This window comes from Eulemur rufifrons, chromosome 7 (assembly GCF_041146395.1).
Source record: "Eulemur rufifrons isolate Redbay chromosome 7, OSU_ERuf_1, whole genome shotgun sequence".
Classification (NCBI taxonomy): domain Eukaryota; kingdom Metazoa; phylum Chordata; class Mammalia; order Primates; family Lemuridae; genus Eulemur; species Eulemur rufifrons.
Window position 1 is genome coordinate 153,081,573 of NC_090989.1, and position 15,285 is coordinate 153,096,857.

The 15,285-nt window shown below is 41.8% G+C and overlaps 1 protein-coding gene and 1 non-coding gene across 5 annotated transcripts in view; both read right to left on the bottom strand.

Annotated features, from left to right (window-relative positions):
* Window positions 1-15,285, bottom strand: part of MAP4 (microtubule associated protein 4) — a 205,785-nt gene that overhangs the window by 26,909 nt on the left and 163,591 nt on the right. The window lies entirely within an intron of this gene.
* LOC138388690 (small nucleolar RNA U3) lies at window positions 1,619-1,835 on the bottom strand. Its single transcript, XR_011234195.1, has one exon. It is a non-coding gene; the product is annotated as a small nucleolar RNA U3 (small nucleolar RNA).

The following is a 15,285-nucleotide window of genomic DNA, read 5'->3' on the forward strand; positions in this document are numbered from 1 at the left end:
TGTAAGAGTGGAGTGAGCAGACATCCTTGCCTTGTTTCCAATCTTAGGGGGAAAGCACTCAGTCTCTCACCATTAAGTATGATGTTAGCTGTAGGCTTTCTATAAATTCTCTTTATCAAGTGAGTAAATTCTCCATTCCTAGTTTGCTGAGAGTTTTATTATGAATGGTGTTGGATTTTGTTTAATGCTTTTCTGTGTTTATGATTTTTCTTCTTCAGACTTTGATGTGCTAGATTACTTTTATTTATTTTATTTTGATTAATGAATAGCCTTGCGTATCTGAAATAAATCCTACTTGGTCACTGTGCATAATTCTTTTCATATATTCCTGGATGATACTTGCTAATTGTTTTCTTAGGAATTCTTGCATCTAAGTTTATGAGAACTATCAGTCTAAAGTTTTGTATTTTTTTTGGCACTGTCTTTGTCTGGTTTTGGCATAAGGATAATACTGACCTCATAAAAATTGAGTTAGAAAGTATTCCCTCTTCCAATCTCTGGAAAGGAGTGTGTGAAATTATTCTTCAAATGTACAGTAAAATTTTCCAGTGAAACCATCTGGGCTGAGGATTTCGTTTTCAGGAGCTTTTAAATTATAAATTCAATATTTCTTTAATAGTTATCCAGGTTACCTAGTTCATCTTGGCTGAGTTTTGGTAATCCGTGGTTTTTTAAAAATTAGCCCATTTCTTTTAAGTTGTTGAATTTTTGAGTGTAAAGTTGCTTCTAATATTCCCATTATGCTTTAGTGATATACCAATTTCTTTTTTTTTTTTTTTTTGAGACAGAGTCTCACTTTGTTGCCCAGGCTAGAGTGAGTGCCATGGCGTCAGCCTAGCTCACAGCAACCTCAAACTCCTGAGCTCAAAGGATCCTTCTGTCTCAGCCTCCCGAGTAGTTGGGACTACAGGCATGCACCACCATGCCCGGCTAATTTTTTCTATATATATTTTTAGCTGTCCATACAATTTCTTTCTATTTTTAGTAGAGATGGGGTCTCGCTCTTGCTCAGGCTGGTCTCGAACTCCTGAGCTCAAACGATCCGCCCACCTCAGCCTCCCAGAGTGCTAGGATTACAGGCGTGAGCCACCGCGCCCGGCCCCAATTTCATTCTTGTTTTTTGTGTCCTCTTTTTTTTTATCTTGGTCAGTTTTATTAAATGCTTATCGATTTTACTGATATATATAAAGAACAAGCTCTGAATTTAATTGATTTCTTTGGTATTTTCCTATTTACAATTTCACTGATGTCTGCTTGCTCTGGATTTTTTTTTTTTTCCTTTGAGACAGAGTCCTGTTCTGTGGCCCAGGCTAGAGTGCCCTGGCATCAGTCTGGCTCACAGCAACCTCTAACTCCAGGATTCAAGCAATCCTCCCGCCTCAGCCTCCTGAGAAACTGGGGCTACAGGCACTCGTCACCACACCCACCAAATTTTTTCTAGTTTAGTAGAGACAGAGTCCTGCTCTTGTTTAGGCTGGTCTCCAACTCCTGAGCTCAAGCGATCCTAGAGCCTCGGCCTCGAAAGTGCTAGGATTACAGGTGCGCCCAGCCCCTTGCCCTGGATTTATTTTCCTCTTCTTTTTCTAGTTTCTTTTCTTTTCTCCCCACCCCATCCCCAACCCCAGAATGCATCCTCTCCCTCTTACTCCTCCAAAAAGAGAGAGAAGAATGATCATCAATGGTAAACGGCACTTGCAGCAAAGCAACACCAACAGCCAGCTCCTCACTCAGGAGAGAACGTTGCGTCTCCTCCTTGTGGTTTCTATTTTCTTGATGTAGCAACTTAAGATTACTGATTTGAGACTGTTCCTCTTTTCTAATGTAAGCATAATTTCCCACCTCAGCACTCTATAGCTGCATTCCACAAATTTTGATATGTTGTATTTTCATTTTCCTTCAGTTCATTGTGTTAAAATTTCCTTTGGTAATTCCTCTTTGACCCATAGATTATTTGCACCTATACTGTTTAATTTCTTTCTTTTTTTTCTTTCTTTCATTTTTTTTTTTTTTTTGAGACAGAGTCTCGCTCTGTTGCCCAGGCTAGAGTGCCATGGCGTCAGCCTAGCTCACAGCAACCTCAAACTCCTGGGTTAAGCAATTCTTCTGCCTCAGCCTCCCGAGTAGCTGGGACTACAGGCATGTGCCACCATGCCCAGCTAATTTTTTTTTCTATATATATATTTTTAGCTGTCCAGATAATTCCTTTCTTTTTTTTTTTTTTTTTTTTTTTGAGACAGAGTCTCACTCTGTTCCCCGGGCTAGAGTGAGTGCCGTGGCGTCAGCCTAGCTCACAGCAACCTCAAACTCCTGGGCTCAAGTGATCCTACTGCCTCAGCCTCCCAAGTAGCTGGGACTACAGGCATGCGCCACCATGCCCGGCTGATTTTTTGTGTGTATATATATATATATATATATATTTTAGTTGTCCATATAATTTCTTTCTATTTTTAGTAGAGACGGGGTCTCACTCTTGCTCAGGCTGGTCTCGAACTCCTGACCTCGAGCAATCCACCCACCTCGGCCTCCCAGAGTGCTAGGATTACAGGCGTGAGCCACCACGCCCGGCCAGTTCCTTTCTATTTTTAGTAGAGACAGGGTCTTTCTCTTGCTCAGGCTGGTCTCGAACTCCTGACCTCAAGCAATCCTCCTGCCTCGGCTTCCCAGAGTGCTAGGATTACAGGCGTGAGCCACCATGCCTGGCCTACTGTTTAATTTCTAAGTGAAGATTTTCTTGTGGTCTTTCTGTTATTGGTTCCTAATTTGATCCTATTATGGACAGAGAATATATTCTGTATAATTTCAGTCTTTTAAATTTATTGAAGTTTGTTTTATGACCCAGAAACCATCTCGGTGAATGTTCAGTGGGCATTTGAAAAGAATGAGTATTCTTCCACCACTGGAGATTGCCCAGTGGTGGTGGTGAACCCAAAAAACAAAGAATCTGTATTCTGCTGTTGTTGTTGGGTGAATTTTTCTATAAATGTCTGTTAGCTTGTTACATGGCACAGTTAAATTCTTTTACATCCTTACCAATATTCTGTCTAGTAGTTCCATCAATTGCTTGGAGTGGGATGTAGAAGTCACCAACTATAACTGGCTTTGTCTATTTCTCCTTTCAGCTCTATCAGTTTTTGTTTCACATAATTTGAATCTGTTTTTTGGTGTGTATACATTTAGACTTGCTGTTTTCATAGTGGATTGATCCTTTATTCTTTTCTCTGACATCTTTGATATTAATATAGCAACATCTTTAAAAAATATTAATGTTAACATGATATGTCTTTTTACATCTTTTTACTTTCAACCTACCTATTCCTTATATTTAACATACATTTCTTGTAAATAGCATGTATTTGGGTAATTTTTTAAAAATCTACTCTTCCAATTGTAATATTTAGACCATTTGTATTTCAGATAATTATTATTAAATAATATATTAGGGCTTAAGTCTGATATTTTATTATTTATTTGTTCCCTCTGCTTCTCATTCCTCTGCTTCTCTTTTCTTGACTTCCTTTGCCTTCCTGTCAGTTACTTGAACATTTTTTAGAATTCCCTTTTTATTTCTAAAATTTTAACATTTTTTTAGAGATGGGATCTCACTCTGTTGCCTAGGCTGGAGTGCAGTGGCATGGTTACAGCTCGTCACAGCCTTCTGGGCTCAAGTGATCCTCCTGCTTCAGCCTCCCAAGTAGCTGGGACTACAGGCACGTGCCACCATGCCCAGCTAGCATTTTAATTTAATATTTTTCAAAATTTTTAAACATTTTATTTATTTATAGGGTCTTATGATCATAGCTCACTGCACCTCCACCTCCTGAACTCAAATGACCCTCTTGCCTTAGCAACCTGAATAGCTAGGACTAGGCTACTATATCTGGTTAATTTTTCTTATTTTGTAGAAACAGGGTCTCACTATATTGTCTAGACTGGTCTCGAGGCTCAAGCAATCCTCCGGTGTCAGCCTCCCAAAGTGCTGGGATTATAGATATGAGCCACTGTGCCTAGCTCCATTTTAATTTTTTAAATAATGTTTTTTAATATATTGCTTTGTATAGTTTTCTTAGTGGTTGCTCTAGGTATTACAATATACATATAGCCTACTGGTGTCAAAGTTTTTACTACTTTGAGTGAACTACTGAAATCTGACTTCCATTCCACTTTTTAAATATAATGTCTTAAATATTTCTTCTTCATACATTGAGTACTATATCAGATGGTATGATAATTTTTGCTTCTATCATCAAATATGATTTTAAAGCTTATAAGGAGGATAGACTATTATATTTACCCAAATTTTTACCCATTCCATTGTTGTTCTTTCATTTCTGAAATTCCAAGCCTCCCTCTATTATCAAATCTTATCTTTTTGGAGAACTTCCTTTAGTCATTCTCTAAGGGTATGTCTACGAGCAACAAATTCTCTTAATTTTCCTCTATCTTTATTTCCCCTTCATTCCTGATGAATCATTTTACCAAAGAATTTGCAGTTGACAATTATTTTCTTTTAGCACTTGAAACATGCTGTGCCCCTTCTTTTTGCCCTCCATACTTACTGATAAGAAACAGGGAAAACTGCTGTTTCCCTATAGGTAATGCATCACTTCTCTTTGGCTATTTTTAAGACTTTTGTCTGTCTTTAGTTTACAAGTCTAATTATGAGAAGTCTTGGCATGAATTTCTTTGCATCTATGCTATTCGGGATTTGTTCAGTTTCTTCCATCTATACGTTTATGTCTTGTCATATTTGGGAAGTTTCCGGTCATTATTTATTTGAATAGTTGTTCACCCTTGCATTCTTTCTCTTCTCTGGGATTCTGATGATACAAATGTTAGATCTTTTGTTATTGTCCCACAGGTCTCTGAAGATCTGTTTCTTCCCCAACCCCTGTCTATTTTCTCTGTTATTCAGATGGAATAAATCCTATTGATCTTTCTTCAAGTTCACTGATTATCCTCTGTCATCTCCAGTCTGCTATTGAGCCCATCTGACAAGTTTTAAATTTTGATTATTACATTTTCTATATCTATAATTAAAATAATTAAAATTTGTTTTTTTCTTTGAGACAGAGTCTCACTCTGTTGCCCTGGCTAGAGTGCTGTGGCATCAGCCTAGCTCACAGCAACCTCAAACTCCTGGGCTCAAGCAATCCTCCTGCCTCAGCCTCCCGAGTAGCTGGGACTACAGGCGTGTACCACGACCGGCTAATTTTTTCTTTTTTTTTTTCCTCTTTTTTTCCCCCTCCTTACCCCGCCCCCTTCTAATTTTTTCTAGTTTTAGTAGAGACGGGGTCTCACTCTTGCTCTGGCTGGTCTCAAACTCCTGACTTGAAGCAATCTTCCTGACTCTGCCTGCCAGAATGCTAGGATTATAGGGATGAGCCACTGCACCTGGCTTAAAATTTGGTTCTTTTTTTTTTTTTTTTTTTTTTTGAGACAGAGTCTCGCTCTGTTGCCCGGGCTAGAGTGAGTGCCGTGGCGTCAGCCTAGCTCACAGCAACCTCAAACTCCTGGGCTTAAGCGATCCTACTGCCTCAGCCTCCCGAGTAGCTGGGACTACAGGCATGCGCCACCATGCCCGGCTAATTTTTTCTATATATATTTTTAGTTGTCCATATAATTTCTTTCTATTTTTAGTAGAGACGGGGTCTCGCTCTTGCTCAGGCTGGTCTCGAACTCCTGACCTCGAGCTATCCACCCGCCTCGGCCTCCCAGAGTGCTAGGATTACAGGCGTGAGCCACCACGCCCGGCCAAAATTTGGTTCTTTTTATAACTTCTGTTTCTTTACTGAGATTTTTTTTCATTTGTTTAAAGAGAATTCATAATTGCTTGTTAAAGCAGTTTTGTGATGGTTGCTTTAAAATTCTAATTTTGTATTTTAGCAGGCAATCACCATGTTTCTATTTAGTATGTAGATTCTGGCTGTAGTTCTAATGATAATTTAGTTTTCAGAGCCCTTGCATTGCGATTGTGGCCTGCTGTGTTCTTCTGGCTCTGTTGAGGCTCTCACTTAATCCCTGCTGGTATTGCCTAAAAGGGCTGAAGGCACTTAACTGGGCCACCCAATGCAACTAGGTGGAAGCTGAGTGATGCTGGGCCTGTTGAATGAAGAGAGCTTCTCCTGGCCTGTTCTTTGGCTGCCTAGGGCAGGAAGACTTCCTGTTTGATCTCTGCTGGAGCTGCTGGGAGCAGGAAGCACCTACCTGGGCTGCTTGCTGCTACTAGGAGGAAGGAGGTGAAGGAAACCTACCAAAGTCTACTTCTGCCACTGGGTAGAGGGCTGTAAGACACCAGGCCTATATGTGCCGCTGGTGCTGTCAGCTGGTAGGGGACAGGGGATGGGCCTCCCTGTAGTTGTTGGCAGGGTGGTGTGGAATGTACAGTGGGTAGGTCTCCGTGGGCTCCACTGACCCTGTACCTGCAGGCAGAATGAGCCCACTGCTGGGTATGGATAGGGAAACAGGGCTTACCACTAGGTCTTTGGTGGGCTTCCCCTTTCCTGGTCCTTTGGCAACAGAGAACAGGATTTTCTCTACTTGCTTTCTTTTCTTTCTTTATTTCTTTTTCTTTTTTTTTTTTTTTGGGGGGGGGGGGTCTATGCTTGTTGGTAATTCCAAGTTGCAATCCTCTCCAGTGCCCAGACAGGGATATATAGGAGATAAAAAGAAAACCCAGAGAATTCACTGCACTGTCACTTCTCAAGTCCTGAGATCCCTACCCAGGCTGCCTTCTTTCTACCTGTCAGACTCCTTTATGGAATTTTGTTAAATTACTTCTAGGATATTTAGTTGTATTTACAAGGGAGGAGCAGGAAAGTGAGCTGATACCATCTTGTCTTGGTAGGAGGTTTTCTAATGTAGAGCTTTTTGTACTTTTTGATGTTTGAATCACATGTATTTTTAGTCAAAAACTGATTATTTTTCTAGTTTTAAAAATGTGAAGGGAAAAAACCAAATCCAACAACTGTGTAAGTCTAGCAATGCCTTTTTTTTTTTTGAGACAGAGTCTCACTCTGTTACCCGGGCTAGAGTGCTGTGGCGTCAGCCTAGCTCACAGCAACCTCCAACTCCTGGGCTCAAGCAATCCTTCTGCCTCAGCCTCCCAAGTAGCTGGGACTACAGGCATGCACCACCATGCCCAGCTAATTTATATATATATATATATATATATATATTTTTAGCTGTCCATATAATTTCTTTCTATTTTTAGTACAGACGGAGTCTTGCTCTTGCTCAGGCTGGTCTCAAACTCCTGAGCTCAAACAATCCACCCGCCTTGGCCTCCCAGAGTGCTAGGATTACAGGTGTGAGCCACCGCACTCGGCCTGGCAATGTCTTTTTTCTATAGCAAGTTGAAAGAAGATCTTACCAAACATGTGACTTTTTGCCACTGGTCCCAGACCACTATGAATTTTTTCAATAGACACAGGATTTTTCGGTAAACAATATGAATACTTCATGAAGTCTCATTGCTTATGATATAGACATGCAGTATCTCAACCTGTACAAATAAATGTACCTATGCATAAGCACAAACTGCTATCTCCCTCCTAGATGGTACTGCTTACCAAGATCCTCCTCCTTTGTCCCAGGTATACACCAGGCAGTTGCTAGAGACCACCACCCAAATGTCCCCAGAGTTTCACAAAAGAATGTCTGAAACAGAACTCATTAACTCTTTCACAAAACTGCTGTCTTGTGTTGGATCCTTCCATTATTTGTACCACTATCTGCTGAGAAAACCAGGCTCAAAATCATACCATAACCTTTGACTCTTCTTTTTCTCTCACATCTTCCACATCCAATTTTCAATTCCAGTTATTTTAACCTATTATATTTCCCCTATCATGTCCTTAGTGTTTTACCTGCCACTACCTGAATCAAACCGTCCTAATAGGATTTTTGCCTTCAATTCTCTTACCTACTGAGAACAGGTAAGTCTTCCCAAAGCTGACCTTGAGCTACTTTATTTGCTGTGATAGGTAGTCACCACAGGTTTTTGAATATGGAAGGAAGGCGGGGCATTTGAAGCTTGGCAAGATTGGGTCCAAACAATTTTCTAGAATTTTCTTCCATTATTTCTTGTCACATATGTAAAGATAGCTTTGGAATGTTTCTTTAACCCATACTCTCTCCTCTAGAGAAGCCTCCAGGTGAGTGAAGTGGGTGGTTTTAAATGGCTAAGATGGCTTAAGAAGGCCATGGGACCTGGTACACAGTTGACTGGACCACACTGAGCTAAGAAGACATACTGACTTACTCACTTTCTAATAGGATTAAGACATGGAAACAGCAGTCAAACCACCTTGGGTCCCCGAGACATACAGTAGCCACAGAGCCCAAACCATGGCAACCCAGTGCTATTCTGTCCTGGGCAGAACAGAGTCAAAAAGGAAGCAAAAAGAGATGACAGAGGAAATACAGTTTCTAGAAGAGAAGAGAACGGAACACATGTGCAGGGAGAAGCTGAAGTCCCAAGAGAGACATACACAATAGCTGTAGCCTGGCAATACTTCCTGCAGTTGGATTCCCCGAGATTCTTCTATATTCTGTCAATAAATACTTCTTAAATAAATTTGAATTTTTCTGAGTATGTTTCTGTTCTTTGCAATCACATATCCTCAAGGAAGTGTCCCATAAAGACACTAACATGAGCTGTCTAGGCTCCATACCTTTGCTTATATGAGTTCCTTTGCCTGGAAGTCTTTCTCTCTGCATTGTTAGCAAGGCCCAGCTCAAATATGACCTCCTCCAAAATGTTTCCATGATTCACAACCCTCTCACTGTCTCCTACTAGATCATAAGTTGCTTGAGGACAAGTACAGTTTCCAGTTCCCAGCTGGTGACTGGCAAATGGTAGGCATGTTGAATGAACCTATTTTTATATAGTTTTATCTACACAATGGTTAGCAAAGCCTGCATTCAAGCATTTATCAGGTGAATGGATAATTTTTTTCTTCTATCAGCACAAACTTCTATTAGTTTGAACTAGAATGAACTTGTTCCAAAACAAACAAAGGTCTTCATTCATTATTACCCAGAAGGCATACGGTGCTGAACTAGGCACCTGCAGAATCAGTAAAAGAAAGACAAAGTCCTGTCCAGGAGTAGCTGACAGTTCTCTGCCACAGCTAGAAATAAACAGCATGGGATACCTGAATGGTTGTGATCCTGGAGTCATAATAAATCACAGAGGAAATATGAAGACTTTCTGCCTATCTCCATTAAAAAAACCCCACAAAAATCTGTCAGTCTTCGGGGTCCTATTCTATTTACCACTCCTCTAGAAAATACCACTTCTTATTTTTAGAGAAATTGAGTAAAAATTTTCATTAAAATGTACTCTTTTTCAGGTCCTAGAAAAGAGAATATTTTTTACAAACAAAACAAATGTTTTAAATCCCCTCAAACAAGCTCGTGAATCATGGCCCTTTGCTCAAACTGGACTCAGAGAAAAACAAGCTTTTTTAGGCCCCCAACAATAAGAGCAATGGGAGATGGGGGATGGGGAAGAAAAGAAAGGGCAGGAAGAAAGAGAAGGCAGTCACAAAGACCACAACACTTAGCTGTTTATTAAGTTGCAAGTCTCTCTTTCTCTCTCCACTTTCTCTTTCTTCTCCTTCTCCCCACAAATCCTCCCAAAACACATAAAGAAAGAGAAAACTCGAAGCTAGATTGGGTCAAACATGAAGAACAAGAAAAGAATATTAAATAGCCAGCTTTAAAAGGCTCCTTTTCAGCTTGAACAAAAGTAAAACGTTCTCAAAAGCAAAACGGAAAACAGAGCTTCCACCCGGACTGTGCAACTTAATGAGAGGAGGTTAGTGCTGATAAACTCATTGTGAATCTACACAAAGTGACAGATTTTTCAGGCAAGGAAATCAATCAGCTGCGATCGGTTGATTTAGAGCTCAGGAGTCATTTGGTTCAAACCAACGGGGAGGTGAGGGATGGGAGGGATGGAGGATGGGGGATGGGGTGGGCAGGATGACTGAGGTCAAGAAAGGGACTTCAATTTTTATGCCCACCATCCTCTGACCCCATTCCACCCCCAACCCATTCAGGCCACATCCTCAATCTACACTATCTGTCATGCCAGCAGATATTCAGTTTGACCCAGCCAGATTCACTTTGTTCTCTTTCTCGCCTCACTCCCAGCAAGCTCCCAACACAAGGGAATTAAGCTTTCCCCAGGCAGTCACAGACTCCAGCAGTAAAAAGCTGCCTAATGCTCCTGCCGGTAATCTGTCACTTTGGTTCCTTCCTTGCTGTCTGCTTGTTCCCAATGGAGGCAAAATTTAGAAACATACCATCACGTGGGGTCTCTTCACACAGGAACGATAGAGTGCTCTGGGTTGCGGTGACCTCAATTTCTTTCTTCCCTGCCAGAGCCGTCTGCCCTGGCTGTTTCTCTCCTCCCTGGCAAACTTGGGAGCATGAATCAATTCTTGCTTCACTAATATCTTCCTGTCCTTTTTCCTTGCTGCTTCCTTCAGGAATTTGCTCCAGCTTACTATGGACATATAACCCACCAGTGCCGAGGTCCTTCTTACCAGAGCTGCTGCTGCTGTTGCTGAAATGGGTCAATTCTTCTCTCTTCTCAGCCACTGGTTCCTCACAGATGAAAGGAGGTATCTTGTTAGTAGACAAGCTGGGCAGTTCCCCAGGGCTCAATTTGTAGCTAGCTGTCTGTTCTTCAGCCACTGTCATGGAGCGCCTGATGGCAGGGGCACCCAGGTTCCTGGGCGTAGGACTAGGCACTGGGCCAGTGGTGGGAGGCAGCAGGCCAGAAGAAAGCTCTTCTCGGGCAGGAAGTTCAGGGTACTTATCTGCAAGGTTGACAGCTGGGGGAACTGAGAGGTGAGAACATTCAGACAGGGCTCGGCGCATGGCCTTTTTCTGCTGGGGGGCTTGGTTGAGCACGATCCCCTCATCGGTAGAATCCAATTTCTCCAACTCCTTATCATGGCCTCTGATATGAGAGCTTGCATTCAAATATTCTTGGGTGAACTCCACCATAGTGATTGGTGGAATGCCAGGGGGTGAATGTTCAATAATGGGGGCTGGGTGGGCTATAGTCTCCAATAGTGGGGACTCACATTTAAACTGCTCAGAGTCATTCACCACTCCAATCATCGGGCAGCCAGGGGTGATGCCATTCTCTTCTCCTGGAGTTGCTTCCCTTGATCTCTGAGGGCCTTGAGCCACAGGATGAAAGTTGGGGTTCCAAACACTGATTTCCTGCTCCTTAACGTATCGGGTGGGGGTGTCAGCAGCCCCAGGGAAATCCAGATCTGGCTGGCTCTTGGTCTCTAGTCCATTCTTCCCTGCTGCTTTCCCCTGAACGGTAGCAGTTTTATTTTTATCTGGCCCCTCTATGAGTCCCAGATGGAACTCACCTGTCTTCTGGTGAACTGAGTTCCCCTCCGAAGGGTGGCAGGTTTCTGAAATCACATACCTGCTCTCAAGGTGACCCGAGGTTGCTTGATATTCCTTGTCCTGCACTTCAATGCTGTGCTCTTTGTCTAGCTTCCCCTCAAAAAAGCAGAGCTTACTCTGCTCCAGGAAGCTGGCATTCTTCACAAGCCCGTCTTTCAGCTTCCCGTCCATGCTGACATTCAGCCCGATTTCATTCAGTTTGCCCTCTGTCCTCTGCCACTCAAATCCAGCTTGACTGATTTCTTTTGGGGAGTCCATTCGGCACTCTGCAGGCTTGTCCTTACCGAGCTGGCTGTACGCGGCAGTGAGAGAGGCTGGCTGCTTGTCTGAGAGCGACATCGTCTCTTCCACTGCTCTCCCCCCTCTCGCTCCTGGAGCTCTAATACCACCTACGATCACACAGAGCTGGCAGTGACATCATACCAAGTCCCCAGTATTCATGACAAAACCCATCTTCCCCCCAATCCTCCTCTCTCCTCAAGCAGTTGGGTGCTAAATGTATTTACCAATGTGGAAGAAAAAAAGGAAGGAAGAATGAATGAAAGAGAAAGAAAGGAAGGAAACTGCTGCTTTCTGCACAACCAAATGCTACCATTAATCTGAAAATGTAATTTCCTGTCAACTAGTACTCTGTTTAGATCTGCAATTTAAAATATAGTGTGGTGCCAATCTGGGCACTGAGGATAGTAATTAATCTGGCTTTTACCGATATAGAAACATACATACCCACACATTCAATTACCTGATACTATGCCCACCCTTTCACATTCACCCACTCGAAAAACTGTTTTAAAAATAAGCAAGACTCATTTGCCAATCCCCAGCTATAACTCCTGAAGAACAATGAATCCAGGAAATTGCTCAAATTTTCACTTAAAAATACACCATAATATAGTATCAAAATTGCAAGCATTCATTTCTCAGAGGAAGAGTGGGTTTGCTGTCATAGCAATTTATCAAATTCACTTGAAAACTGACTTGAATGGGGCCCCCAAAATCCTGTGAGAGTTTTGTCTATAGCTCTGCATTGTGGAAGAGTTTAATAAAAGGTTCGTTTAAAGACTTTGATGATCAGGGCTTTGGGGACATATATTCCAATTGTAAGACATTTGTGTGAGAACATACCCCTTATGCTTTCATTCCTGTCTCTGCTCCACCTTGGTTCCTTGGATGAGCTGGGGGTTGCTCCCTCCTGCACCAACCCTGCTCTTTGTGGCCTACCAATCTCATAGGTGCCATGTGAACATATAGGGGGGGCAGTTCATCTTCTTCTGACTCTAGACTTAGGGACTCTAACTATCTGTGGCTTGGAGTTTTTCCTGCCCACCAGAGCCTACTGCTCCCATTTAACTCAGCATGGTCTTTTGCTACCCTGGGCTCTGAGCTTACAAATTGTACACTTGTGTCTGAGGGATCCATAAAACAACATTCCTTGAAAAAAAGTTATACTGTAAGGATAGGCCATATTCTACTCTGAACAAAACTGATTTTTGTTATCTAGCTGGTAAATTACTATCTTATACTAACACAGGATATTTGTAAAATAGTCTATTCAGAATTCAAAAGAAGTCTTTTTTCAAGATGAAGAAAAGGTTGATTGTTTTTTTTTTTTTTAAAAGCCATTTGCCATCAGCTGCAATGATTTGGTTATAGTTTTTTAATAATGCTTTTAGAAAAAAAGGGCAAGTTAGGACTATTCCATCTTAGGTCTAGAAAATGTGAAGAGTTTATCAAGGTCCAGCCCAGGAAAGCTTGCTAAACTGGAGCCTCTGTCTCCAAAAACTTGCCTTCTGTATTCCTCACATCACTCATATTATTTATTCAAGTCCCCAAACTAGTGTGCAGGAATCAACCTTATATGTCTTTTGCATTAACTTTAGTACTTGACAGAGGGCTATGCGCATGGTCAGGAGTGGCAGTGTTGCATTGCTGAATAAAATGTGAATTTCCATTTAACCGTTGTCCTGTATGTGAACTGAGCCTCATATACACTTCTTCCTTTTGGTCTTAAGTATTTTAGTAGCAATACATTACAAAGCATAACAAAGGTTAATTGGCAAGGAACCAGGTTTCTATCCTCTACAGCAAAGTTCTTGCTAAGGAAAAGGAAGTGAGGTATAACAAAATGAAGGGGGTGCCAGGAGGATCATGATTCTAATTAATAACAGGAAAAAATATGAGGAGAGTCTTGGGTGGGGTCTTGGGAACCTTGGTAATGAAACACAGCAGAATTCTGGCTTTCTTACTGTTTTTATACACACAACTGAATAATAAAGTATGTGTAATGTGTGATGAAAATTATTAAAATCTGGGGGTGGGGAAGGTGGTGTTGCAATGCAATCCAAATATGCCAGAAGCAAAAGTTTAGAAATACCTTAGAAATCAGATAAGCCTCAACATAACCCCACTCACTCAAAAATTAGTTATCTCACCCAAAACACACACACACCCCTCAATTTACTGACATCTTTTATTTTTGTGTTACAGGGAAAAAAATAATTTGGCTTGGAGTTAGAAGACCAGATTTTAAAATCTGTCTGTGCCATTCAATAGTTAAGATTCTGAGAAATTCATTTAATTGCTACTAGCTTTGGTTTCTTCATCTATTAAATGAGGGGACTCTTAGGTACCTTTCAGTTTGACAGTTTTTAACACTCTCACATCTCACTAAAATGGGTGAAACAACTATTCAAGGAATCACAGGTCTGCTGCTGTGTCCAACTCACAAGGTGATTTTAAACTTGGGGTTCCAGTAGCTAGTATGTTTAGTAAGCCTCCTGCCTCATGCGAGGGTGCAGTCTGTTGGCAGAGGCATGACTAGGGAATGGGAGTGGTGGTATATAGCAGCACATCTGAAGAAAGGGGCAGTCTGAGTTGGCTCTCATATTCTAAAGGGGCAGAAAATGCCTAGGCAAAGAACAAGCATGGAAACTTGTTCCCGCCAAAGTATTTTTAGTTCTAACCAGCCTACCCAGCCCCACTACTTGCCCTCCTCCCAAAAAGCTAAGCCAATAATTTGAATTGCAAGTCCCTGCTACCTTTAAATCCCACATATCCTGCCTCAATGATTCCATCTATAAACAGCAGACTGTAAAATGTAAACCAGCCAGAAGACCAGAAGCAGGAACCAGGAGAATGAAGCTGGCCAGTCACAAACGAGCACATAGTCCAGACTATAGTACATACCATATAGATCAGAAATGTGGTCAACTTGAAGGAAGATAATGATGAGGTCAACACGTAGCTACTGGACCAAGTAGAGGCCTCAAAGTTACAAGGCCCAAGAGATAGAGTTAGAAGAGGTAATCTGGGGTGTTAGGGCCAAGAAGCTTGAGCCCAAACAAATGGCAAGTACCCAAGACACCATATCAGCCAGAGGCTCAGGCATACAGATAAGCTTGGTGGTCACCCAGAGGTCTGAGTACAACAGGAGAACTTAAGGAATTATGGGGATGACTTCAGAATGTGTCCCTCATATAGGTTTGAGGATTGAGATAATATATATTAAAGGCATTTAACAAGGTAGCTAAAACAGAAATACAGAATGTATCTACTGATGCTAGCTTAAAAAAAAAAAAAAAAAAAGCTATGAGGCTGGGCATGGTTGGCTCATGCCTGTAATCCCAGTACTTTGGGAGGCTGAGGCAGGAGGATCACTTGAGGTCAGGAGTTTAAAACCAGCCTGAGCAATATAGTGAGACCCCCATCTCTACAAAAAATGAAAAAAAGAAAAAATTAGCCAGGTGTGGTGGCATGTGCCTATAGTCCCAGCTACTTGAGAGGGTGAGGTGGGAGTATTGCTTGAGCCCAGGAGTTGGAGGCTAGAGTGAGCTATGATTGTGCCAC